Here is a 25,069-nt window from a genome sequence, read left to right as displayed (position 1 = left end):
AACTCTGCACAACCTGCCCTGCAGAAGGGTGCGAGGCCTAAAAAACCTTCATTGGTACAATAAAATACTTCTCACCTGAAATGAATTGGAAGTCATGACCTTGATGTCTGGCCATTTGCAAGAAGAGATTCCCCTCATACACCCATAGAATTAGCCTAAAAGGCAAACGTTATTTGAGCCCAAGTTAAAACTGTGAGCCCCTCCTGATGCTTCCGGTCACACTGTTCCAGGCTCGTACAGTACGATATGGGAACCCCCTGTCAGCTAGTAACATCACTGCATGCACTCTTTCAGCAGAAGCACACAACTTTTGCCCAATCGTGTGCATTCTCAATGTGCCGCACATGTGGGAGGAGCCAAATCCCTTCTTTCAATAGGGTTTCTTAAAACAGCTGTGCTGTCAAGCCAGACCTAAAAACGGTGCATTTTCTCGGAAGCCTACTTTTCATAAATGACCTATTTTTAGCTTCCATTCGGCCCACTGATTTCTTCAGCCCAGAAATAGAACATATGTCATTTTGGAAGAAAAAAGTATTTGGTTGCATATGGCTACAGTTTCATTATCCTAAGTGTTGTCTTAAGGATTTTGGGGGCCCTGGGTAAGAAGTATTTTAGGGGACCCTTGTTTGCAACAACTTTGAATTGTATTAATCGTTATTTTCTTGGTGCTAATTTAAGCTCTATGTTGCCCAACAATATTGAATTATACATTAAAGGTGAGATACAAAAACACACAGAAGTGAGGTAGAAAGAAAGTTCACTTTTCCAGGGGGCCGCTTGCAAGGTAATGACCCTGGGTAAGTGCCAACGTTGCCCATGCATTAAAACGTCTCTGTCCTACCCCCATGCCCCATGTAGAAAATATATTCTGTTATCTGTTCTGAGGCTAATAGTGGGCTACATAATTCTAAGTTTAAGTTCATAATGTAATGAGTTGATTGCAATACACATCAAATAACTCAAATATAAATTGATCATGAAAGATGTGCACAGATATTATTTGCAATTTTAATGAAGGAACCAGCGAAAGTCACTACACTCTGAATTTAACTGGGTATATAGTTTTCGTAAAAGTGTGGGTGGGTGCGCATGTGTGCGTGCGTGCGTGTGTGTGTGTGTGTGTGTGTGTTATTCTTTTCCTTTTTTGGCCCAAAACGGTGCTACATTAGGTTCTGAAGTTGTTTTTCCAAACCAAAGACAGCATATAGCATAGCATAGTTTAATAATGAAGGAGTTCTACTACTTCGGTTTATCCTAACATTTTGCCCAGTAATCAACTAGCAGGAGGTAAGCTTGTTTCTTCACTAGACTTTCCCTGAAAGTTTAGTGAATGTTGGGAAATTCCATTAGGATCTGCATATAGACAGTGTCATTTCATTTAGTCGGTACTTTGAGAGAGTTTTTAGTGTGAAGGAAGCTGTGACATAACCACACATGTTAATCTAAGGATCTTTGTGCTGAAGGACAGCTGACTGCAATTGAGCAAGTATCTAGGACTGTTTTTGAAGGGGAAAGGGGGTTAGAAGGTATAGACATAAAAGTGCTGCCAGACGTACAGTGCATTGTTGTGGTGAGAAGGGGTATAGTGAACATCATAGCGATTTTGGCAATGGTTTGGAGGCAGCACTTCTCTGACCTCAGACAAAGCATAAGTTGGAAAAGAATCAAAACGCGTTTGGTGGGATAGGCAGAGACGTGGCAGGGAAATGACCTTCCATTGATCTAATTCATGGTCCATGAAGCCCTCTTTTTCCTACCAGTACTCAGCCGCTTACGCTACTGAGCATCAAGCAATGTGTTATGCTAGCTTGGTTTGCAGGACAATGATCCTGATGAAGGGAAACCTATGAGATCGACGGAAGTGTATGCACTAGTCGTGAAGCAGGTTGTACCTCATTCTATGCGAGTATACCACCACAGGTTGGAGGTGGTAATCAGGCAAGGCAACCTCCTACCCGAAAGCTGCAATATACTGAGGTGTTGAATATGGCCAGGAAGAGCATTATATTAATTTACTCTCTGTGACCACCAGCAATTCTGGGAACATAGATGTAATTATGTTCTACTTATTGCTTAGGGCCATAGAGCTTGGAAGCTAAGGCCTGTGCAAGAGTTTGACCACAACTGTGGAGGATTGTGGACCGTATTGTGAGCACGGGCGGAAAGGCTGGCAATAGTGGGCACATGGCGGTGCACAGGACAGAGGAGTGGTAATGCATGTATCAGCTGAAGAATGATTCATGGTGCATTGAAGAGGATGTACTGCTCACCATGAAGTAAGCTGCCACAAGGCGTGTTACTTGAGGAAAGACTGCACCTGTACAATTTTCTCTTCAGTGGCAGGATACCCTCCCAATTGAGATGTGCACTCTACAGGCACACTTAACATAACATGACATACCTTAAACTCAAAATCGTAAAATGGAGATAGTTTGTTTACTATGAACAGGAGCATGTCCAGTTTGTGTGGCAGATGAAGGTCCCGAGTGTGAATATGCACAGTACTCTGGAGCATTCCATGTGCTGTCCTGAAATGCTGTTTAGAAGGCACACTTTCTGTTTTTGCTGTGCTGAGTCGTGGATGCTAATTTAAAAACTGAAGAACCACACAAAAGTCTTAAACATACCTTCTACAAGCTGGGACTAGTCCAGGGGTATACTAGCCGGCATCTCACTATCAACTGGATCAAAGCATTACAAGTTAATAGCAGTTTTCAAGAGACAGTCACTTTTGGTCTGCTTATATAGTTGTTTTATATTTGATACTTTTAGACCAAAGTAGTAATTTTATGTTTTATGCAGTGAAGAATGTGTCCTTGAAAGTATTTGAACTTCAACATTCCATGGCCCGGCCTCCCGCCCACTGTTGCCCCTGCTGGCATGCCCTGCCTGGCTTTATCACTGCACCAGGAGCTTCAGTGTGCCAAAGACTTTGACAAACCCAGATTATATTGGCCTGTAGAGCTCAATAATGCTGCAGTGCCAGAATATTTGTCATCCTTGTCCTAGAATTACAAATGTCTTCAACAAAGCCTTTCAATGCGGAAGATGCAGTTTCAGAGTAAAGAAGACATGTAAAGGGGTGTTGCAAACTTCACCCCAACTTTGAGAACGTTAAGAGACTCAAACTCCCTTTATTTCCCTACTATGGCCATTTCCATTTATCTTGCGTCTTGAGAATTATACTGGTACTAAAAACTGAGTAGAAAATATTGTCAGGCATTTTTTTCTTGCATCCTAAGGGGCTTATTACGATGTTGATCAGAGTTGCCTTCAACGGACACTGTCTCAGACTTGGGACCGACCGACCCCCTGACCACCTGATTATGATGCAACCGAACACTGTTAAGTCGTATACTCACTGTCTCTATGGGAGCCTGTATTACTGCCGTAAACCGGCCGTAATGCAGGCTCCCATAAGGAAATGGGGGTGTATGTTAAACCTTGCACCCTGTGAAAGGCACTCCATGGTGCCTGCCCCACAGTGCCTGGATTTACAGGGGGCCCTGCTAGGGGCCACCAAAGTCGCTTTCCAACAGCCTTTCCATGGCAAAAAGGCCGGCACGGAAAGGGAAAGGCTGTGGGAAACCGACATCGTAATCCCAATGGCGGAAACGCCCTCCATAGAGGTTTACGGGGATGTTCGGACAAGCCTGAAGACTCCAAGAGCTGGTCAGAACGGCGTCGGAATGACTGACCGGTTCACTCTCCAACTGCCGACATCGCAGTTCGGCGGGCAAACCGCAAACCGACCATGTCGTTCGGGAGGCCTCCGACGGCAGTCGCAAAGCTTCTGACTTGCGGTCGGAGGCTTTCCGACCGGCATTGTAATCAGCCCCTTAGTGTCATCATTATAACACTTAAAAAGAGAAAAATACTAAGAAATAGTTATTTCTTCTTTTTCTGAAATACTGAAATTAGGCACATAAGTAAGTTTTAGTTAATTATTTTTTGTATTTATTTATTTAACAATGTTACCTTTTAACCATACTAAATTGCAGTGTAAACCAGCAGGTGATCGCTGACACTGGTGAGAAGTGATCCTGGTTTAATTACAGAGAGTAGTAAATAGAGATGAGCCAAAGCTTGGTCCCTTTTTTGAGGGCTGCTTGAAGTCCAGCACGAGCAGCTCGGCATAAGAATTCCCAAGATGGGCTGCTAGCACAAGCTTATATCAAAACAAGAAAGGGACAAGGAGCGTAATTAAGGTCCAGTACCCATGCTCCTAATAATGTTTAACAAGTGTATCAACAAAAAAGGGGGTACTTGTACCTTTCTAGAAAAGAAGAGGGAATGGTTGGAAATAGAAAAGTGTGAGGGTGGATCTTCCTTATCAGGATGTGATTCCCTGAAATGCCCATGTGGGTGTCATGCTTCATCATTGGGCTTTTTGCTCCTCGTAGGGCCGGCGCTGCAATGCCTCACGGGCCCCGCGAGAGGTCTCCTTGATGGAGATCTTCTTAAAACAAAAGCTGTGATGGTGCATGCGGGTGTGTGGAGCTGTCAGTGGAGTGTATACACGTGGTAGAAAGTGTTATGAAGTTCTGCGGGAGAGACAGTGAAATAGAGGTTGATTGTGCTAATTCACAGATGCTACCTGTGTAACAAGAGAGGTCTTCCTCTTAAGGAAAAATTTAGGATTAGCTTCCACCAGCAAAGATACACGAGCTTCAAGCAGGATGTACAGGAATCAAATGTAAAATCACCAAATCAAATGCCTCTCCATTGGTCGAGTGTGGTGATCCAGTGAGAAAATGTATCAAGAAACAGAAAGAAAACACATCAAGCGGTATTTCGTTATATAACAAATAAACCCCGCGCACATATGGGGATAACAATCATCGGTAGCCCTACCCTTGTGAAGGCCTTACCTCCACTTCACTGAGAAAATTACGACTGGGACCCTAGGGTAAACCCTTTAACAGACTATCTCATCAATTAGGTCATGGGCCCGTCTCGCAAATGATCAGTGTTGGCAAAAAAGAACCAGTCCGCTCAGAAATGTAGGCATACCCTCAACCTATCATCTTTGGAGGAGCATCTGCCTGGCAATGGTTCATAGAAATAGAACCCGCATTCTCTGTGGCCATATTCCTTAACTGGAAGTGAATAATGTATGTTTCCAGGCTGGGGAAACCACACAAGATAAAAGAGGAACAAGAAAACAAGAACTAAGTAATCTTCTAGATCTCCCCACGACATCCCCCTCTACTCAATCTGACTTCTTACGACAACATTCAGACTCTCCCCACTAAGAGTGTGGATAGACAGGCCTCTCGTTTTTACTGTCAAAGAAACTAATACAAGTCATTTTTCAACCTTTTTACATGTACATTGAACCAGTTTGCCATTCATTCAGACCAATCGCAGATGAAATCACCTCAGCTACCCTCATCTACTTAAGCAACTCAGAAATGATCACACAGAGCTTCACCCAATCCACTCACTCCCCAGTCACATCTGCAGATGCCATCATGACCCTGCGCAGGTATTAAACATCCCATACAGTGACCTAAGGTACAGTCTACTCCATGTGTTTCTAACCTGCCCCACACACATTTTTGACAATTTCCCTTGACATTAAGTGCTAAATTGCTGAAAATTAAGGTAAGATGTAAGTAACACTCAAACAAGTTATCCATTGCACTCACATTCCCCAACTGCAACAAATGAGAGACACACATGCACTTAAATTCAGTACAGAATTTAAAAACAGGAAAAAAGTTCAGAAGCCAGATTTTCTTTTAGGAGCCTGCTGCCGCATGCTGAATGCCACAGTTGCATAGTCTTGATTCCATCCCATGTCTCTCCTACCACCATACACTTCCCGTCTCTCAAACTTACACTTGCAAGCTATTTTTAACCACTGTCTCCCTTGGTCACTATTTCCCTCTTTCGCCTTCCACTGCGTTCTCCCTATTTTCAATTATTCTCTGTTATGTTAAAAATCTTTATAAAGCACACGTATACCGGATTGGTTTCATGGCGCTGCTCTGAGAGGTACCAGAACCCTAGGGAGTTACTCGTAAGCTTGTCTAAACAGCTAGGTCTTGAGGAGCCTCCTAAAGCTGAGGAGGTCGGTGCAGGATCGGATTTCGAAGGGAAGAGAGTTCTAGAGTCTTGGAGCTAGAACAGCACACCTAGCACCACCCAGGCACTTTAGTTTGAAGGAGGGGGTTGACAGGAGGTGCATGTGTACCGAGTGCAAGTTGCGCATGGGTAAATGCCTCTGAATAAGGCTATCGACAAATTTAGGGCTCCTTCCATTCAGAGATTTAAAGATGAGGCAGCATACCTTGAAGGCGCATCGTTGTGTGATGATAGGGAGTCAGTGCAGCTTCCTCATGAGGGGTTGACATGATGGTGCATAGGTTGCTGAAAAATCAATCTTGGTTAGGTATAGTGGGATGCCAAAGTATAGGGAGTTTGCGTAGTCAACATGTGACATAACCATGGCAAGAACCACCTGGATCAGAGCTTCCTGGGTGACAAATATTCTGATCTTTCTTATTTTCCTCAACTGGAAGAAGCAGGTAGATATCACTGGTCCAATTTGAGGCTTCATGGTGAGGTCATGGTTCATTGTTACCCCGAGGCTTTTGCCCGAGGCAGATAGGGAGGGGGATTGTCCCAGGTCCTTTGCCCAAAAGTGTGGGCCCCAAGAGTTGTGGATACCCCCTGTTAGGACTAGATCGGTTTTGTCCGGATTGAATTTCATGTGATTACTATTCCTCCACCTGCTAATGGATAGCATGGTGGTCTGAAAATCACGGACCGAGTCGGGGAAATGAAATTGCTGAAGGAGAATATTAGTTGGAAGTCATCAGCATAGTTGAAGGTGCAGACTTTCCTCTCTTTCAAGGCCTGAATCAGTGGGAGGAAGTAGAGGTTAAACAGGAGGGGTGAAAGTGAGGAACCCTGCGGGACTCCGCAAGTAGTTCTCATTTTTGGAGCTGTAAACTGAGCAATGCGAACCGACTAGGAGCAGTTTTACAGGAAGGAGCTGATCCAACCCGGGCTAGTCCCTGGATCCCCGCGTCTCTGACACGATCGACCAATATACCATGGTCAACCGTGTCAAAAGCCGCGAAGAGGTCCAGCAGTGCGAGGGCCTGCAGGGAGCCCTTATCTGCATCCCTGCGGAGAGTGTACAATACGTCAGCATTATGGCCTCTGTGGAGTGTGCTGGGCGGGACCCTGCTTGTTGGAGTTCGAGGTATTCAGACTCTTCCAAGAATACGGAGAGCCATCTAGTCACATAAGCCTCCAAGACCTTGGCCAGGTATGGAAGCAGAGAAATCGGGCGGTAATTCGTCAGGGTTTGAGGGTCTGCTCCTAATTTCTTCAGGAGGGGGACAAAAATTGCCTCTTTAAAGGTTTTGGGAACAAGGTCCTGGGACAGTGACTAGTTCAAAAGAGATAGAGCTGTATTTGGGAGAACAGTGAATATTTATTTTAAAATGCCAGGGGACAGCAGTCCCTGGGTGAGCCTGATTTTACTTTAGCTAGGAGATCCAAGAATATCTGGTTGCTAATAGATAGAAATTGTGTGAAGGTGCAGGAATTTATAGGTGTAATGGGACAAGGCTTGGGGTTTGGGAATGCCAGGAAACTGGCCTTATTCTTTGCAATCTTGTCAATGAAGAAGGTGTTCAAGGAGTTACATAGGTTTTGAGAGGGAGTGGGTTTGATTGTAACTCTATCAGGATTGGACAGCTCATTGACAATCGAGAAGATCTCCTTGGACCTATTGGTAGCCGTCAGGATTTTAGAGGAAAAGTAGGTGGCTTTGGTAGTCAAAATAGCTTTTTTATAGGTCTTCATAGCGTCTAAATAGGTCCTTTTATCCTCAGATAGGTAGTTATGTCTCCACTTCCTTTCAAATTGCGGAAGAGCTAGTTTTTGGCATTTTAGGTCAGTGGAGAACCATCTCTGAGCTTCATGACGTCGGGCAAGGTATGTTTTGCTGATGGGTGCATATTTGTTGGCAGCTGCTGATAGCCATGCTGTTAAGTTTGCTTCGCTATGGTTGATAGAGGGGTGAATGGGTGGAACTGAGTTGGCTAGTGTTTTGAGGAATAGGGTTTTGCCAATTTTGTTCCAGTTCCTTGTTGTTCCCTCGTCAGAGGTGGGGGTTTTGGCCATGGTAATGTTATTTATTTATTTATTTATTTATTTTTTTTGAAAAACCTTTATTGACGTTTCAATCATTTACACGTATGGGCCTACAACCCCCCGGGGCCGGCCGCTAAGTAATCAGAACAATAAAAGCAAATGTAAACACAGGCGGCACCTCGGAGAGCAAAGTCTTCAATCCAATATAGTCCGGCCAATGAGCCGCGCAGGTAGGACACCAGGAGAAAAAGGGTTTTTCATTTTATGATAAGACAAAACAGTAGGATCAGGTGCCAAACAATTTCCCAACAGCGATAAGGGGCAAGGATAAGAGACGTAAGCAATAAGCAGCAATATATTGAATCAATGGCGCAGACACAGGAAAGTCCGGGTGGGGAAGAATATCAAAAACAGTTGCGCCTGCAGACCCCAATACCTAACGCCCAGCGAACACCCCGGAAACTGTGGCACACATAAAGAGGCAACGATTCACAATAAGGGAAATGTACCGCGCTGATCCCAGAAAAAGGAAAACAAGAAGAAACAGAGAAGAAAAAGGAGGCCATGGAAAAAGAGATAAAGACTAAAGAGTCCCCTCCCCCAACCCCCCACCCTGCACCTCTGCGAATGAGTATGGCCCCACCCCCCAGCAGTGTGCCTGTCGCCCTGGAACTAGACCCGAAATATAGAAGAAACAGGGAAAAAGGAGTAAGAAAGAACCCCACCAGACGGGGGGGCGGAGAAAGTATAATAAACTGGAGGAGGGCCTTCAAAACATACCCCCGGCTTCTCCCTCCCGCACGGTGAAGTCTCCCCACAGCAAACAATAAGCAGCACCAAGTCGATCATATCAAAGAAGGGGGGGGAATGGGGAACATTATGCACCAACTATGCGAATAACCATGAGAGCACGCAACCATGAGTCCGCCCGTCTACTAGGTGACCACCCCCGAAGGATCAGCCTCAGCCTTGACCACTCTTTGCGATTCTGCCCATGCCTGCCCCTCGACCCAGCACCATGTCCGATGTTCCAAGGTACAGGAGTGTCCAAAAACAACCGGGAAGCGACGCACACAGGTGGGGTGGAAGTCTCTGAGTACCAGCACAGACCGCATCATGGAGGGGCGTCTTTTCCAGTGCTGCCCCAGGATCTGCACTGCACACAAGGTCCAGACAGGCTGAATCAGCCAAAGGAGACACACGTTGCTGGAATTGTCCCTGGGTCGCCGGAGACCGTGCACGGGACGAGACCACCATCTTCCACTCAGGTCCAATACCTCCGGAACAGATCAAGCCCACAGTTAGCCGACCACACGGTAGCATACTGTCCGGAGTGTCCTGCTGTGCACTAATCGCAGGGGGGGCCGCAACATCTTCCTCCTGTGTGCAGTGTGGGAAGCCACTGTGTACCTGTGGACCAGCATGCCGCCACTGTCCCAACGCCGATGCCACCCCATCTAGCTTCCTCCCCAGGACCCCGGCGCCATGAGCCAAGGAGAAATGAAGGGCACCAAGGGCCTCCAGGAGGTCACCGTACCCCAGAGCAGCTCTCTCCGATCGCTCTGCCACACTCCCAAAAGTCACACACCCCCAATCCTGCTGCGACCCAGTGGACAGGATGGTAGGCTGCATAGCAACAAAATGGCCGCTGGGAAGGCCCGACTCGTATTGGGGCCAGGACCCCGGGACAAGCGCCTCGAGGTCCACGTCGCTGAAGACAGGGATCCTGGGGCAGGCACAAATTCAGCCGTTGCGCGGTCACGGGCAATAGTCGTCTCCGCCACGGACCAGCTCCCGCGAAAAGCCGGGAGCAGCCCGCAAGGATCAGGGCGAGCTAGGGACGGCGTCCGGGCAGCTCACCGTCAAAGGCAGGGGCAAACACCACAGAATCCGAGAATTGCTCCCCCGGGCGTGTCCTCGGTCCGCAACGCTCAGCAGGGGGAGCGACTACCTGAAAATGCAGGCCGAGGGCAGCACCACTCCGGCGGACCGACTCCACCCAATCACCACAGGCCGCTGTTGTTAAACTGCCACCCGGCCAAGGCGTCCACTCGAGGTCCCGGCTCCGGGGCCGCACGGGCCGCAAAGTTCAACCGCTGATTTCTCCGGCGGTACGGCAGCCAGAAACCTCGGAGTCACACGATCGGTTGCCACTTTCGTTTACAAACACGATCTCATAGCGCAGAATAAGGATCTCATGCAGGATATCCGTGCGGGATGCGGAGGTTCACGGAGCCGGGAATCTACGCTGCCGTCCCGGTCGCCATCTTGGCTCCTCCCCCCATGGTAATGTTATTGATGATAAATTTGATTAGATAGTGATCCGTCCATGTGCAAGGTGTGACCAACATGATGGACGTGACGAGGTTGGCTGTCCAGACACAGTCAAGTGTGTGCCCTTTAATGTGTGTGGCGGAGGACACCTGTTGAGTGAGATTTAACCCTGTCAGATGGTCAGATAGTTCAACGGATTGAGGGCCGCCGGATGGGTCGTTTGCCCAATAGTTGAAATCACCAATCAGCACAATTTTTGCATGGTCGGTTATTAAGTGAGCTACCTGTTCGCCCAAGGATTGTGGGAAAGAAGCTTGGGTCACAGTTTGATGATGCAAATAACTCCAATCTCAAAAAAATGGCTGCTGGTGTTCCACCATCTGGAACAAAGGAGTGTCAGCCAGTGCCCTCCACCTGCAACTACCTGCACAAATGACTGATTAAAAGCGGAGTACGCGAAATAGGTGGTGGCATGCATCACCTAGTTAAACAGAGACCAAAATTTGAGGTAAAAACAAATCTATATATTTTTTTTAATTCACTTAAGAAACGGGGGTACTCACTGTTTGGTTTACCTATGGTGCCAGTTATTGCCAGCGAGCCTAGAGACACTTCTGGCCTGATGGTCAGAATGACAACTGTCTCAAATCAATAGAAAAGTCTGTATGTCACTCGAGGTCAGCGATATTGACTTACAATCTCCATCACACACAAATACATCGCCGAGTAAGTAAGCATTTACTATTCTTAAGTCCACATCTACTTACGGAGACCTACCATGTGATGAAGTAATTAGGTCGATATAGTAGTTGCAATATTGTTGTCATGTAATGTTTGACTTTATAGTGATTCGTTTCTGATTCGGAAAAGTTCAAAAAAGTAACGCCAGTAGCGAGCCATGTCTATCTGGTATTGTACATTTAAAACAGAGATATGCTTAGAGGGCATTTCCCTTCTTGAAGACAATATTTTGTCTTTGAAATCAGGCCGAGCATGGCCACACTGATAAACACCGAGAGCTGACGCTGAGGAATCTGAGACAGGCCATTTGGAGACTGCCTATCGTGTGCATCTCTTGCTCATTGACTCTTGTTTTATCCATATGCTCGTCACATAAAAAGTATACATTCTCTCCTTGTGAAATATGGCTCAAGCTTTGAGGAACAGCCTTGGGCTTTGAAGCCAATGTACCTGCTAGCAAGGTCATGTTACACAATGGCCAATGTTGAAATGTTGAACTTTTGACTAGTGTAGGCCAATGTTTCAAACTGGTTTTAGAAAAGCATTACAGTCACCCTGTTGATTAGTTCTGCAATATTGTTCTACTGATTATCAAATTATACTTTTTTTAAAAGTTTTGGCCTTGTTAGTGAATGATGGCAATCCTATGCAGTGATTACTGGCTTTGGTATATTAATGAATGTTAATTAAAACGTGTTTGTGGAAATAAATGTATACTTTAACGTTTTAAGGGCTTGGTTAGCACGGACTATATTCTACAACGCATTTATTATGCTAGTTATTTTTTAACACACCAAAGCCGAACCTCTTCAAATTATGATGCCAATACTACTCTGGTAAAAATGATGGGAAATTAAAAAGGCGTGCAAAAAATGAGGAAGGGTAGGAAAAAAGAAGAGGTATTAAATCAAAGAAATCAATGGGAAGTGTATACATTATTCATTTTGTAAAGTCATCGTTGGGGGAGTCTTTGGAAACGTGGCTTGTTCCTTGGTTTTCATGTGGGCAAATGAGGGGAGGGAAGGGTTATGAGAGAGAGAATAGTATGATATGTAAAAAGGGGGGAAGGGAAAGTGAGGGAATAGAGGGGTGAGAGAAACTTAACAGATATCGCATGGATCATACCCAAAAAGAACATGGGCCATTAAGAATGCGCGTGTGCATCATGATGCATCCTCATGAAAACGTCATGAAGCACAGAAACGTACATATTTTTTTTCTTTACAGTTCAAACTTTGCCAACTGACATTTTGGAACAGTAAGCTATAAATAAAAAAATTAGTATTAAAAGCACTCGAAGGTGAAGGGAGTGGTCTGGTAGCACTTGACAGCTGCTGGGCCATCAGGAACTTAGAAAAAATAATAGAAACACAATGTAGCGTGTGATGGAGAAAGGTAGACGAGCACCAAAAACGAGCAGGCATGTGGTGGTGCAAAAGGTGATTGAGTTATTTAAAGAGAGCGTGAAGACGAGAGCCCTTCACATAAAAAAATATAACAACTGCTCAGGGGCAATGTGTGGGTGGGCTACTTTTTAGGTCTCGCGCCTAGCGCTGCAGTGCGGAGTACTGCACGCGCAGCGAGAGTCCTTTTGTCCGGGGTTTCAAAACGGAGCTTGGAATCGCACACGCTTGTGCGTGTGCTTTTCCTTTTGGCTTCCGCGATTGGCCTTTGCGTGTGTGTTTTTCACAAAGACGGCACGCAATAGGCCAAAGGCGGGCGCATTGCTCCGCCCATTGCCTATTGGTGTCTATTACGCGCACCAAAGGCCATGTGGTTTCAATTATCGTGCCCAGACACTGGCGCGATAATTGAAAACAAATGTTTTGCTGTGGCGCGCGCACACCACTCGTATTTTTTTTACAATAGCGATCGCTTTCAGTGCCGCTTGTTTGTTTATGCCAGAGTTGCTAGGATCTCATGAGTCCTAATACTCCTTTGACCGGATCAAGGAAATAACATTGTTTTTATTTTTCATTATTTCATTTTCACAGCACAGTTAAAATACGTGTGAAACTGTCACATAACGTGTGCCGTAGCCTATAACAAATGTTCTACTGCGAGAGTAGTTTATAAGGAAATCCAATTACGCCCTGGCGCCATTTGTCGTATATTTGGCTTCTTGGATGTGAAGTGCAGCCAATAGGATTGCTGACTTCCGCTGTTGAAACAGGTGGTGGTCTGTAGGTCACACATCCTATTCTCATCAAGGCGGGCACACCCTTCTGGAGAATGGTAAATTGAATACCCTAAATTGGGTAACAGTAACATGTGTTAATTATAGCTCTTAAAAGCATCAGAAGTGTGCCATGAAGCCTATTAAAAAGTCATTATTGTTTGGGTCATCATAAGCCATATCTACATTAGGAAGATAGTCATAAGTGGTGGGTATATGACTGGAGGTCTTGTAGATAACTACTGTCCATGAGCCATTCTATAGCAGTCACGACCATTGATTGAACCAGTTTATCATATTCTGCGCTTGTGACTAATAAGGCCAACTCCACAAACCCGAATTGTTCGGACACAATAATGACCTGGATTGCTTGTTAGACGGAATCCACAGTCTTTGCGTAATGACAACAGCAGACACAGTTGATTAAGATTGAACCTACATGCATCAACATAGTTATGGCATGTTGAGTGGTCTTTGTCAGGCTTCCATCTGCAGATACTTTGATCATTTGACCCTGGGTTTGTCCATTTCACCTTAATTTGCTGGTTTGTGTGTCTTTGTAGCAATGCCCATCTCACTCCGTCCCAGTGTTTTCCTGCGCCATTGTGTGCGACTCTATACCCCTGCAAGCATCTATGCCATCATTTCCTCCGCCCGTCTTGCTCTGTTCCAAAACCCCATTTTTTTTTTATCCCTGTCTTGCTGTCTCACAGAAAGTGCTTGTGTTTGTGAAAACAAAGGTCTGCTTCACCCCATGTCTGGATCACTCCATGTGCACGTCACCTTATGCTTACGTTTCACTGTGCCTCCCCGTTTCCATGCTTCATCATGTTCGATGTGCCACATCTTTCAATCTCTTTATTTGCCCCTCCCCCGATCTCTGCTCCTCCTACCTCTGTCTTTTTTTGCTTTTGTCTCCATGTGTTAAGGCCTATATCTACCAGTGCACATCTCTCTAGGATAGAGTGCTTCTTCTTTTTAGGTCCAGCCTGGGTAGCACATGCGCTGCTCTGCGGCATTCTGTATTGGAGTATGGAATAGAAGTCCCACTCTCTGCCCATATTTGTTATTATCTTGTGTCATTGTTCTTCATAAATGCTGGCTTCTGATTCATTAATAGGCTTGTTAGTCCCTCCTAAGTACTCCCTTGTCTTCATTTGTAACCTCCCATGAGGACTGGCCCTTTAACTTCGGTTGTTACACGGTGCGCCTTTTTTAGTCTGTAAGCACTATTTTCTTTAATGAGTATCTCCTACTGCAGGCACGACATGCTTTCCTGCAACATTCAGTGCGCCATGCACGCTTTCACTTTCCGAGCAGCCGGGGCAATGGCAGCCGCTTCTTTGAATAGGTCTCGTATTTGCAAGAGTTTGAGCTATTGGCATTGTAAATGACAATGCCTTTTATTTATGTGTTAATTAGCAAAACAGTTAAATAAATGGCATTGTAATTTACCATGCCAATAGCTTAAACTCTCACAAATGCGAGACCTATTGCATTGCAAATGCTTGTTTAAGTAGTCCACATCCGTGAAATGCAGCGGGTTGATATAAGTGCAGTTGGATAACCCTAAAACCCAATGGCCCACAGTAGCCAACAGCCACTTTCTTTATGTGTGTATTGATGCACAAGTATTTGTGTGTGCTGTGAGATATTGCCACATCCCTAAAACTATCTGTAGATGTGAACTGAAATGGGTTTTGAAGATGCAGGTTGGGGAAACGATCGAATTTTAGCCACAGGATGAGGAATGAGGAAATTGTGCTGTAAGCAAGACCTTCTGCTTCACCAGATATTCTGAAATATTTTACCAAAACAAACAAATTAGTAAAACATGCTTCTTCTTTCACTCACAGTTCAGTTTGAAAAATTGGCAGAATTTGTACCACAGGTAAAATACAAAAAATTTAGTATTTAATGCTTGAATTCAGAAAACGTTGCCAGCGCCTCTGGTTTGCAAATTATGTTCGAAGGAGGCACTGGTTACCCGCAACAGTTTTTTGGGGTTTTTTTTGCATCACAATATTTGTTTAGCACAGTATTTATTTTCCAATATTTCTGCCACCCGCAACAGTTTTGACTGGCTGTTGGCAAATGATCCGAACATAAAGACGTAACCTGAATGATTGAAAGGGTGACCAATAAGAAAGACTAATCAGAATGAAGTCCTGTTTTAAGCCTATTCTGATTGGCTACTGCATGCCAGTCAAATTATCCCTGGGAAAGCTGGCCAGATTACATATGAGCCAGTAACATCCCCGTTGTCCAAAGACAGCTGATTCAATTCAATTCAATTAATCTTTATTCGGATTCAAAAATGTATCCATAAAAGCACAGGTCAAAATGAATCAATATTAAAAAGACAGCTGCATTATTCCGGCTGCTATTTGTATTTTTGCATAGTGATAAGTGGAAGCAAGTTTCTGGGAAAATGCAAATTTACCACAAACAAAAAAAGAATCTCCCAGCCACAGTCACAACTTGCAGAAAGCATACAATCAAAGCTTTATTGGGCTGAGTGAGATATCATTATTGGATGTTGGTGGACTGTGAGATAGTGTGTGATACCCAGAAACACCTTTTCAACATGCTGATCATTTGTCCGGGCATTACATATGAAGGACTACATGAAAAGGCAAAGGGTTAGCTACAAATAACCTATTTACATTTGTATAATGCCCATCCATAACTCCTTACCCTACACCCAGTCAAGTACAGCCACCACTGAAGAGCATGTTGTTGTTTCAGAAATCACAAGAGTGTGAAGGCTAGTGGAACAGATTTAAACTAGGTCTATGCCAGGATTACTATCACTTTGGATATCGAGATTTCCCTTACGAGATACACATTTTATTAGAAGACGAGACCTTGCCCACAATTTGTGGCATGCTTTATCACTGGCGCTCTCTCCCCACCCTGGTAAGATGGTACTACTAAAGTGAGAGGGAATTTTAAAATAAAACTTACTGGATAGGAAGAGATCCAGAGGTAAACCCAGGTTATCACCTTTATTCGTAGGTACCTTCAGTATATCTAAAAATAATAGTCGGATGGAGTGCAGGTATAATGGCCCCACAATTTAGTTGTACGCCAACATGTTTCCGCCCTATTTCTTGCCAATACTGGTCATGGTCATTCTCAGGGTCGAGGGGGTCCCTATCAAACTGACCCACACTATGTCAGTGAGTGTAAATAAAATTTTAGGGTCAAAGTCAATCCTACCTTGACACCGGGGGTCTATTTCCCTAACTTAGGGGATACCAGGCTTCAAAGTCTGGGAGGAGATGGTACCCTCTGTAGTCACACATCTAACTTAGGGGATACCAGACTTCAAGGTCTGTGAGGAGATGGTACCCTCTGTAGTCATACATCTAGCTTAGGGGATACCAGGCTTCAAGGTCTGGGAGGAGATGGTACGTTCTGTAGTCGCACATTCTTCAAGCGGCATGCTATACTGCACGCCTATTAGTGCTCCATTCCCCAGCTGCCAGTATTAAAACATGTTGTTGTTTCAACATCCTTTTAATGTTTTTTCTCGACCAGCATAAGCATTTCAGCCAAATAGTTGAAGCAATTGTTTTAGCATATATCAAGCTGTATTGATAATTCGCAAGTGGTAAATACCAATGTATTATTGATCACATACAAGATAAAAAAGAGTTATATGGATAATGGTGAGCATATCAATAATTCGGTGATCTCAGGGCAAATATCTATAGCTTTATACCGTCTGATAATGATGTCTATTGTCAGTTCACACTATACTCATAAATTGTAGCAACATCTGGAGATTGTTATCTAGCTTTAAGTCTACCTTTAATGGCTTGCAATGTTGAATAAGTTTCTGCCATTTTGTCGTACCAAGCAAAGTCCGGTAACCACTCTTTTATCTTTGGAGCCGAACCATTCATCTACACTCCAGCCAGTTTGCACTTTCCAATAAATATTGACAATGCAGCACCTGTTCTACTTGAGCATGCCACAGCAGGCTAGCAACCTGGTTAGAGGCAGAGATTCAGGGGGGTGTTTGTGGTGTTGCCCCCTAATAAATGTATTTTCTGATAAATAGTTGGGTGCAGGTGCTTTCTGTCAGGTATTGTGAGATGTCAGTCAGATTTCAGCAGTACTTTTTACATGCATACAGGCAAAAACGCACACACACTCTCTAACTCTGTTTTGAAAGTCCTCACAAATATTGGTAATTTTGCAAAATATTGTGCTTTCTCTCTTAGTACTCCTACCAATCCGCATTCCTCTCCCTTTCCACTGCCCCATAGGCCCATCTAATGCACCCTGCTTGTCCTATAATGTATCCTAACATTATATGCCAGCCTGATTGTCGCAAAAACTGAAGCAAACACTCCCCCAATGTTACTGACCATGCTACACCCCTGATCCTAGTAGCGTAGTTTGTGTAATATCTGTTTGTGTGGAGGTGATTTCTTCTACTGTGCAAGCAATATTAGTCACAGATTCAGATATCGGTGGACAATTCCAGTCTAGATGTACAAAATCGGCTGGATCATGCACACATCTACTACACAGCGATTGGCTTATAGGGTCTATTGTGTATATGAAGCTATAGGAGCAGTAAAGCATTGAGAAACTTGAAATAGATACTAGTTTCTTTGAACCATTAGGGCCAAAATGTAGTATCATTTTCGCACGCTAAGTCAGCCTCCCCCTGTATTAAGGCTACGTTTACTGTTGCAACTCTGTGCACTGTGTACAGTTTGTACTGCCTAGTTACGCAGCCTCTTGAGTTCATAGAATGGATCTTGTGAGTCAGAGCGGAGGGGAATAGACAGAAGTCTGTCATTCTGCTCTAGCCATAGACTAGATACCCCAGTGATTACTTTGGACCATCTGCATTAGCTTCCTGGGTTTAGGGAGTTTACAAGTCTGGATACTCCTATGGTCTCCTTTCTGTACTTGGTCTTTTTCAATTAGGATGTGTGGCGCTGTAATGGCTGGACCGAGCCAGTGTATTACATGGTGTGATTGTGCTCTGTAGAAATATATTTTGATGTTGCAGACTGCAAATCCTCCTACCTTGTTAGTTAATATCAGAGTTTCCAATCCGAGTGTAGGGTTGTTGCCTTCCCACACTAGTCTAATCAGTAGGTTGCGTACCTTAGCAAACAAATGTCTGCCTAGCGGGATGGGTATTTTAAGAAATATGTATCGAAACTCAACATTCTAATTAGGCCAACTCTGACCGCCATTGAGCGGGGAAGTTGTATCCAGTACCCTCTCTCTATATCTTAACAGAATCTTCTCGCCAGCATAGAGGTTATTGTATTGATGGTTTAACTGTGGCTTTCGTAAACAGGAATATTTCTGGCTTGCCCCAGTTTGTTTTAACTCTAGAGAAGCTGCAAGTTGCCACATTGCACTACCTCTCTAATAAGGTCACTGTATGGGTTTCTATCAAAAAGCAGGAAAAGTTATTCCTTTTTTAAGGATCCTCTGAGCTAGCAGATTATCGGCTCTATCTAAAGAGCATGTCTAGAGGTTCGAAAACAAAGGAACCAAATCCACCAAATATCTGCTTTTGTTCCATTAACCCAGACGCCTGATGCATCAACTGCAGTCATTTAATCCAAATCATTGTAGCCACACTTGACCCTGCACACTGTAAGCTGTGTATTTGATATCCTGCAAAGGCACATTACATTAACAGTTCTTGGACTTGTAATTTCTAAGAGAAACCTAAAAAACTCAGGCTGTACTGCTACCGAAGGAGTGCTGTTATGTTGATGATCACCCGTACAAAAATAAGGTGGTGGCCATCCTCATCTACAAAAGGCACCAACAAATTACCTCAGTGAGAATCTATATCAGATCCGGCTTTATAAAACTTACTTCTCACCGTCCAAACACTGCACCCTCTATCCAGGTCATATCACCCTGTTCTTAAAATCATATATGTTTTTACTTCTCATATCTTGCAATCACTATGAAAGACTAAAATGTAGAATAGAAGTGAGAGAAAGATAAGAGGCTTTCGATACGGTGGACCAACTTAATTCTACTGGACCGTATTGAGGATTTCAGAACTAGCGGTGTGGCGCTTTAGTGGTTTAAATCTTTCCTGCATCCCACATCTTGAGGCAAAAAACTTGCATATGTCAATCATGGGGTTTCTCAGGGCTCCCTATTACTGCCCCATCTATGTAGCACTTCTGTTAGACCACTGGTGATTACCTTTGCAGAGTTAGGGGTGAGAGCTTACATGTATGCCGATGAAAAGCAGGTTCTATTCTGCTTAGAAAATAACTCAACTTCCCACAAAACATGCGTTGCAGCTGGAATAAGTTGATGTGTAAGAATAAGCAAGAGAAATCCTCATAGTCAGTGGAAGGAGTGATTTGTGGCTGGGCTCCTATTGACTTCTGGAATTGGGGGCACTTCCTAAACTGGCCAAGGCAGTTAAAAAACAGGCTGTGAAGATAGACAGTCGGCTATCCCTGACAGCACATCTCGGTTGCTGTCTCAGCTTGGGCCTATCACATCAAAATCCTAAGGAGATCTCTTCCACACATTTCCTTTACGGTCATTTGGTAGTTACTGCTTTATTAAGCTCATACCTGGGTTACACTACGTCAATTGTCGATTAATAAACTGCAGGTGGTCCAAAACACAGTGTCCTAGTTAGTATTAGGCTGCCCCACACTGCTTATACTAGACCTCTTTTGGGGGACTTACATTGGCTTCTGATTAAAGAGAAGATTATTTTCAAGATTCTTTGAACATCTCATAAAACACGGTCTAGGGATTCTCCTACCTTTATTTAAAAAAAAGCATCTTAACAGAGACCGCCCCTAGAGGGCTCTCTACTCTGCCTCGATAAATTCATTATATGTGCCCATGTTTCAAAAACACCAGGTAGGGGATGCAGTTTTTCGAAGGGCGCAGTAAAACTGTGGAAATCCTTGCCTGCAAAAATGCGCGTGGAATAGTCAATTACCAGGTTGAGACACTCTCTCAAAAATTAGCTTTTCAAGCATGCCTTCTCACCTCTTTCCTCCTGCATCCCAGTATATGGACCTGTTCTCATCAAGTGCTTAGACACCTCTGATGATAGTGAACTCAACAAATGCAACTCAACAAAACGTTTATTCATTATTCTCTTAAATCACCCTAATCTAGGTATTCAGAAGCAGGCAAACCTGAACCCTTCTAGTAGTGCCTCTGGTTCGCTTTTAGGTAGCACTTGTCGTTTTTGCCTCGCTCATGCCGTGCGTCTTGACCTACCCTTACCACCAAGGTAAGGGTAGGTCAAGATGCACGGCATGAGCGAGGCAAAATTCCTACTTTTTAAGGATCTATCGCTCATGCCCAACCCACCAAGTACTGTTGTGGTCTGAACCTCTACTGAATAGGGTAGTACCAGACTATGACAGGTATTTTAGTCATGAGATACTGACTCGCTTTAAACCTGTTTTCACTGAGAATATTAATATCATTAAGTTCTCTCCTTTTGTAGATAGTTTTTTAGGTCCTGAAGAATCGCGAGTGTAATAGCTCTATGCGAGAAACATGTTGACCATCAAATACTAATATAAATCACTCCTACACGAGACATTATACTCTGTTGAGTGCTACACACACGTATTTAATCAGGGAAGGAGGCCCTCAGAATAAAACTAAATTCCTAGCTGGCACTTTCAACACTGTTTTATATCACATATTCACATCGACATAAATTAGGCCCCCATACCCGCACTTCACCATACGGCAGTTGGATTGAAGATCTCCGACAAAGGGCCCCTTTTTAAGGGAGCCCGTTAGGCATTGCACCGCCGGCCCGACGAGGAGCAGCTCATATGATGAAGCATGACACCTGAAAGGGTGTGTGAGGGCATTATTATCCAACAAATGGATTACCAACTATATACTCATTCTGTATTCAGTTGTATCCAGCCTTCTTGATGACTCTTCCTTTCTTGTCTTGAGGAACAGCAGGTATACTCCTTTTTGTTAGTCTACACCCTTGGGGCAACTTGCCTTGCTGGACCTCCCACTCCCCTGTGAGCGGAAATAGCCCCTTCTGTCCCTCTCTTTGTAGTTCATGCTTACAAATACCACCTCAGTATCTCTCGTGAGGCAAAACTGCTGGAAAACAAATGCATAAAAGCTCGCACTGTCCCTCTCACATGGAAGTATGTACAAAAATGTTCTTACGAAAGATCGCCATTACCACATGCAGAGACAATAGCTGCATTCCTAGCTTTGCAGTTGCCCTGTGGTGCGAGTCTGGTGTGCTAAAAACGTGACTTGGTAAGATGTAGCCACAGACGATGGCTTTAAGCAATCACTGCAACAACAGATGCAAAAGGTTGTCACATTATTATGAAACATTATCTCTGCTACTCCAAGGGCGTACAGTGCCTTCCATCTCAAACCACAGGCACAGCTTCATGCACTCCCCTGTCTACTCATCCATTGTTCCACCAGACGACACCATTTCAACACCTCTTTGGAAGAAACGCGTGCAAAGTGTTATTGTTCAAGTTTAAGTCAAAACTGAACAAGGAATAAAGGGTGGCGCAATTATTGAACTTTCAGACCTAACCCTCAACCAAGACAGACTTGTCAATCAACGTGTGCCCAGGGTGCATGGGATCTGTGCCATCTTTTTCAAAATGTTTCCTTGTTTTTGTACATTTTAGAGCAGCAAAGAGAAGCTGAAACAACCACTTGACACTACTGCATGATTAAAACAAAGTTGGTTAGTAGGTTTAAAATAATCAAATCGAACAATTATGTTGTTTATCAATCATTACTCTTGGTATGCACACCAGCTGCTGCTTAGCACGGTCACCAAATAACAAATTTTGTTGATGAGTTTTTATGCCAAAATTTTCGAAGCATGAGACTAAGAAATCTATGTTGTCAACCCATGCACATGCCTGGATATAAACATTGAGATATTTTTAAACACCAAATAGGATCCAGTCGCGGCTCGCAATTCTCACGGGAGGGGAGGGGTCACGCGGGGTTTATCGCACGGGTGTTACCGTGGGGGGCTAAAATATAAATAAAACTACAACTTACCTGATCCTGGGCCCGCGCCGCCTCTGCTCCTGGACCCGTCCTGAACAGGAACAGGATCAGGCATCCTCCCTCCCCTCCTGTAGCTAATCACAATGCTGCAATGGCAGCGTTGTGATTGGTGCAGAGTCCCAGACAGTGCCCAGCTGGGCAGCTGTTGGGAGGCCATTTTCTCTATGTAGGCTGCTCAATTTTTAAAAAACAGATTCTTCTGATTGGCCCAGGGGGCCACGTGCATATCAGCATTGGGATGCAGCCTGTGCGATTGCCAATGGGCAAGATTAATTCCAGCATTCCATCCATCACCTTGGTGTTATTGCTGTGGTCGACCTAAGTGCAATTATGCAAAGATGTAGGTTCGGTGCTCACTGTGCCACTGGAATCAAGCTATATCTGACTGATAAGCCCATAACAAGGGCAAAACTGGTCGTGGGTTGCTTGTTTTCTAGTTCAGGAAGAACCTCATCTGGCAGTTTGGGCTGGACTGTTCCGACTAGAGCCGAATAAAGGCTGATCTGCCTATGGCTGGGTTCAAACTGAGGTGGCATGGTGGGTAAAAAATGATGGACTGGAATGCGGCCCAAGCGATTGCCAGTGGCTTAGAATAGTTCACGTATTCTATCCATCACCTTGTTGTGTTTGCTGCAGTTGTCGCCCTAAGTGCAATGAGTATGCCCAGACGTGGGGCCCACGCTCACTGTGCCACTGGAATCAAGCTATATCTGGCTGATGAGCCCATAACAAGGGCAAAACTGGTCCTGAGTTGCTTGTTTCTCAGTTCAGGGAGGACCTTGCCTGACAATTCGGGCGAGGCTGTTCCAACTGGAGCAGGATCAAGGCTGATTTGCCTATGGCTGGGTCGAAACTGAGGTGGCATTGCAGGCAAAAAATGATGAACTGGGATGCGGCCTAAGCAATTGCCAGTGGCTGCGATTAATTCGAGCATTTCATCCATCACCTTGTTGTTGCACCATCGTGTTTGTGGCACTGGCCATTATGGTGATTGGCCCACTGAGAGGGCTCCATGTTGACACCACAGTAGCCTTGAGGCTTGCCAGAGCCCCTTTCACAGGGCCACGGGGCAAGCAGGGGTCAGTGAGCCAAACCATGGGGATAGAAGACTTTTACTCTTGATATTCCACGGTCGGCCTACTGTGGATTCTGAGCAACTGGGCCAAGTACCCTTTCAGCACTTGACTCTCAGGAATAGCGTGGGCCGAGCAGTCCAAGGGTCCCTTGTGGGGGAGATCAATAAAGGGTAGTGAACACTGGCTCACAACTAAACATACATGCAGCAGCAATAAATAATTGTCTAGTCTAATACTCACTTTTATGAAAAAAAAGAAGTAGTTTATTTCTACTGCTATCAACACAAAGAAAAAATATGCCATTCACAAACAACTACACAGTTCCCTTAAGGTCAGGGCTTTGGTGTTTCTTTAGTCGGTCCCCTGGGTCCCACTTCCTCCTCGCAATAGTGGTTATTCCCGAGTCACTGTTGTCATGCCCCACTAGTAGTTAAAGCCTCAAAAGTCTACTCTGACTCTATTTTGAAGTCAACAGTATTCTAGGGCCACAGCGCTAACTAGCAAGCAAGTTCCCCTTAGACCAACTGGCCCAAAATTAGTCTTACCTGCACCTGCAGGCTTGGCGCGTCTGGAGTTCCGGAGTGCGCCCCGTTCACGGGATGTTGGCGCAGCAGCAGCTGAATTGGGTGAGTTTGCTGCAAGTGTCCCTGGCGGAGCACAGTCAGTGGGCGCACAGTTCCTCACAAGCGATCAAGACAACAAAACAACTGGAGGTTCTCTGTGGCTTCTCATTGCAAGGTAAGTGTCTGATCTGTCCCACGGTGGGGGGTGAGGGAGTGATGCAAAGATTCTGAAATGGGTCCCTTCGCTTGATGATGGTGGGCAGGTGCTTCCACAACGGCCTCACTTCTCCAGCAGGGGAGTGTCGATCATGCTGCATGTCTTGTTGCTCCTGGTGACCTCCTATGGCATATGGGGTCACTGTATCTTCTCTGTACACACAGCCTGTCTGGCTTCTTGGTAGATGACAATTTTGGGGGTTGCAAGCTCCCCTTCTTTTAGTCCTAGACTTCACAACTGGATGTCTGCCACTGTGACATGTGTAGCAAAAGGTTAGCCCAGGGCTCCACCCCTTCTCTTTATGATTCTTTTATCAGCCACATCACCATCCTGGGATGTGCCCAGGACCCTTCCTTGTGGCCTCTCGCTGAATCAAAGGACACCCTTTGAAGTGCATGGGGGTGGGACCTGGCTCTCCTCTCTCCACTGAGTATCCCACCAGCTTTACAGGAATGTAGCAGTACACAAATCTGTCTGGGTGGATTCCTCTACCTGCTCTCTTCATGGTTCACCATGCATGCCTGGGTCTCCCAAAATGGAACCTAGGGTCATCTATGCACTATGCCATGCACATGCAGGCATACACCCAGTGCATGTAGACAGAATACACACACTGCACAGCACTGTATCTTTCATGTATTCTACCACTCATACGTACATGTACATCCTTTACATGCATTCAGCATGCAAATACTGCACAGTACTGCATTATCTCTGTATTGTACCCTTCCCAGGAACACATACACCCAGCGCAGATATACTAGTCGTGTGCACTAAGCACCAAACCCATGTAGGCCAAGGGTGAGTTAGGCACATAGCAGTGGAACTTGAACTGGGT

The 25,069-nt window shown here is 44.9% G+C and overlaps 1 protein-coding gene across 3 annotated transcripts in view; it reads left to right on the top strand.

Annotated features, from left to right (window-relative positions):
* The window catches only part of PDE4B (phosphodiesterase 4B), a 1,470,628-nt gene that overhangs the window by 1,394,061 nt on the left and 51,498 nt on the right, over positions 1-25,069 (top strand). The window lies entirely within an intron of this gene.

Source organism: Triturus cristatus, chromosome 4_2 (assembly GCF_964204655.1).
Source record: "Triturus cristatus chromosome 4_2, aTriCri1.1, whole genome shotgun sequence".
Lineage (NCBI taxonomy): Eukaryota > Metazoa > Chordata > Amphibia > Caudata > Salamandridae > Triturus > Triturus cristatus.
Note: the sequence above shows the minus strand (reverse complement) of the source record. Positions and strands in the feature narration are given on the sequence as shown.